The following is a 4,176-nucleotide window of genomic DNA, read 5'->3' as shown; positions in this document are numbered from 1 at the left end:
AATCTAAATGGCAAATATAGTGGCTCTGATATCAATTGAAGGAGCAGAAGCATGAAAAATATTAGTTTAGATCATTGAATTGAAAATTTTTCTTCTATGGTCTCATGCATCATGCAAGATTCATTATTTACCTATTTGATTTCAATGTTCAATAGCATATTAAAACACTTTTAATATGTTTTTGGATCTACATTTGCCATTTAAGATTTTAGAATTAACAGATTAATTCATTAGAACCCTAGATTAAATCAAGAACATGTGCACTAACCGTTTGATGCACTGTAGTTGTGTTTGGTACCTTTGGGATCACCTAGGACACCAGATGTTGTACCTCTAGCTTTTTCACACTAAGATCACCAATGGCAGCCCCTTGAACAGCTTCTCAAGCCTTTCCAATCAATTAGAAATTAAGGTTTTGCCTTTAGAGATGTTATAGATGTATATAGGACACTAGAAATGATTTCTAGCAATTTTAATTCAAGAGAATGTTGTTAATTCTCTTTGAACTGATGAGAGATATAGAAGAAGAGATGAAGAAGAAGACAAGGGTGGCGGCACCTCTTTGAGAAAACCAAATTGCATTTTTGTTCTTTCATCCTTTCCCTTATATAACTAGGTCACCGCTTAAAACTCTTGCCACATGTCATCTTCTGATTGGCTTTTAGTTTAATTGACCCAATCACATTGTGCCAAGTGTCAAACCTAGATTTAATATTTACTTTGATCATCTTACATGATTAAAATACAAATGGCAAGCTTATGTGTAGTGCCATGTGTCACCATCTAATGGTGCCACATGTCACCCTGTGAAATGACCAAATTACCCTTGTGTCTTAATTTTGAGTTCTCAACCCAAAATAATTATTTCTCTTCTTCTAATCAATTTATATCAAATATAAATTAATTAATTAATCTCTATTAATTAATTTCTGATAATTAAATTCATATTTAAATACTTTAAATATAAATTTAATTTATACTATACATCCAATAACCTAGATTTGGTTTCAAGCCATGCTAGGGACTTTGCAATCTAATTGCAAACCAAACCTATTTGATTAATCAATTAAACTCTTTAATTAATTAATTAAATCACATTTAACTAGGTGATTACTTATGTATGTGTGTGACTCACTAGGCTCATCACTAATTGGCAATGAGATATGATATTAACTCTTAATGTCATCAGAACTCTTTCTTACCATATATGATTTCTCTAAATCATTTTAGGCCCCTTATAGACTATGGTTAACACCTAGCATAGCATGCTATAACCACCCAATTAAATAAGGAATACCTTAAATGAACCTTTTATCATATGTTACCATGCACTAGAATCTCTCTACTACATAATCCCAATTCGAGCTGGAGTCATGGTTTATGTCAAGCCCTATTTGCTTTGAATATTATGTTCTCTTTTAATTCCAGTTCTTGATTAAAAAGATTTTCTCATCAGAAACTCTTTTCTGATTAAATCTATCTGTCATGGCCAGGAACTTGAAATATCAAAAACAATTAAATGAACATAGGATTTTATCCCTATTTACTTAGGGTAACAGATTCTATCTTGATCAACACCTACTTCCATATATAACTAGTAGGAGCGAACACATGCCCATATACCCATACATAGTAAAAGTATGAAAGCAGTATCAAACTCAAACCACCTATATACAAGATAAATGTGTTATCTCAGGTCTAAAGATTATATGCACTTATATGATTTATGACAATGCATTGACAAGAGTAAACTCCATGTGCTTGTTATACATATCACTGGTTCGGCCTACTTATCATGCATAAGTGCCTATCATGTTTGTTATATGGCATGAGACTCACCATTTCATCTTATTTATATCTCATATAAATACATTGGGAACAAACATGAATACAATCTTTCTGGATAAGTCATGTCCTGTGTGAAGTATCCTTGATTGTGAACCAATTTATGATACTTTGTGCTAGAAATACTATCACTCGTATTCTTAACAACTTAAGAATAGAATTTCTAACAAAATATTAATGGACCTTTTCTATTACACATAAATTTATTATGTAAATGGAAAAGTGAAAATGTCTTTTATTAATAAAACATGTATAAGATATATACTAAATGATGTGCTCTAGGCCATAATACTAACACCTCTTATCCTAACGGGCTAGTTACTAATACCTCAAAATCCATTTTCACGTAAGGAACAGTAATACAACAAGTGATGTTGGCACTAACATAAGAGTGTGTAGAACCTGGATCAAATAGCACATACACATCTTGTTTAAAGATAGAGAAAGTACCAGCGACTATGTCAGAAGTTTCAGCCTCTTCTCTTTGTTGCATAGTGTATACTCTGACTAGAGCACTACCTTACTCTGACTGATTAACTATAACCTGACTGCCTGAGGTACTGTCCCTACCTCTGCCTCTACCTCTACTAGCTGGTGATACGCTTGAATTGTATAAACGTTTTAAAGCATAGTTGTATACTATTATGGAATTATGACCGTGGAATTCTGACCTAGGAACCTAGGAATTCTGACTTAGACATAGGCTGATACCTTTGTGGAATTTCAAAATTAGTCGAAGGCCTTAAGGATTTTAATTAATTTGATCGCCATGAAAGTCAGGTTTAAGTTAATTAGAATACACCCTAGGTGCCTTGAGAGAGGACTTAGAATACCTTAGGACTGATTTCCATCAAGGCAAACGATTCTTAATCCAGTAAATAGACAAGATAACATCCATAGCAAGATTCATGAGTGAAATCTTAATTCCAGAATTGTCCAAAAATGGATTATTTCATTTTAAATTTATCATTTTAGTGTTTAAAATAGACAACTTTCATTCCTTCATTGTTCGATAGCCTAAACGGTCAAAATTACTGTGTAGATTGGTACTTACTAATCAAATTCCTCGTGGGAATGATATTTTACTTATCACTTTATTACTTGTTTGCGATTCGTGCACTTGCAGTAGTTGTAAAACCAGCAAACAAGTTTTTGGCGCCGTTGTCGGGGTTTTTGGCTTTAGTAATATCGAGCGATAGGCAATTTAGCTTATTTAGGCAATTATATTTATTATCTAATTTTATTTGATTTGTTTTATTCCTCTTCTTTTCTCTCAGGTGCTCGATCTGGTATATAACCAGAACAAGGATAGAAGAAGAAATTTTGGATTGTGATCCGAAGATAGACAGAACTCTTAGAGCCATCAGGAGGGAAAGGAAACATTAAGAGCATGATAAAAAAGATCTTGAAATTACAACCATGGCAGATAATAATGATAGACCAAGACTCTTAAAAGACTATGGAGCTCCATCTGTCCAAGGATTTTAGCCCAGTGTCACTAGACCAACAGTGGAAGCCAACAACTTTGAATTAAAACCAGTGTGGCTTCAAATGATTCAACAAACCCAGTTTACGGGTTCACCAATAGAATATCCACATTATCACCTCTAGTGCTTTCTTGCCCTTTGTGACACATTTAAGATGAATGAAGTGTCTGATCAAGCCATAAGACTCAGAGCATTTTCATTCTCCCTTTGAGATAGAGCAAGGAAGTGGTTACGTTCTCAACTAGCTGGAAAGTTCACCACTTGGGAAAACCTCTTACAAGCTTTTCTAGCAAGGTATTTTCTACTTGCAAAGACTGCAAGACTGAGACTTGAGCTCAACACCTTCAGACAAAAGGAAGTTGAATCACTCTGTGATGCATGGGAAAGATATAAAGACCTGCAGAGGGGATGTCCACACCATGGCATAGAGGATTGGCTACTAGTGCAAAATTTCTGTAATGGGTTATTACCCTCTACAAGGAGCACAGTTGATTCAGCTGCAGAAGGTGACTTAATGGAGAAAATAGTGACACAAGCACTTGAACTTTTAGAGAGGGTTGCATACCATAATTATGAGTGGTCAAATGAAAGAGGAAATGTAAGGAGAACAGCAAATGACCTGGAAGTGGACGCCCTAAGCATGATAAATGCTCAATTTGATCAGCTCACAAGGAGGCTAGATAAAATGCAAGCCAATGCAATAAGGATGAATAGTCAACATGAGGACAGCTATGGAGGAGGATATTTAGAATATAACAGCTTTAATGAACCCTCTGCAGAACAGATGAACTATGTGAATAATGGAGGAAACTTCAACCAGAAGCAGCCCAACAATCCATATTCA

The 4,176-nt window shown here is 34.5% G+C and overlaps 1 non-coding gene across 1 annotated transcript; it reads right to left on the bottom strand.

Moving 5' to 3' along the window:
- Window positions 1-3,651: 3,651 nt before the first annotated feature.
- Window positions 3,652-3,758, bottom strand: LOC131175106 (small nucleolar RNA R71). Its single transcript, XR_009145267.1, has one exon. It is a non-coding gene; the product is annotated as a small nucleolar RNA R71 (small nucleolar RNA).
- Between the last annotated feature and the right edge of the window lie 418 nt (window positions 3,759-4,176).

The sequence above is a fragment of the Hevea brasiliensis genome, chromosome 16, assembly GCF_030052815.1.
Source record: "Hevea brasiliensis isolate MT/VB/25A 57/8 chromosome 16, ASM3005281v1, whole genome shotgun sequence".
Classification (NCBI taxonomy): Eukaryota; Viridiplantae; Streptophyta; class Magnoliopsida; order Malpighiales; family Euphorbiaceae; genus Hevea; species Hevea brasiliensis.
This window is presented reverse-complemented; position numbering and strand designations above follow the sequence as displayed.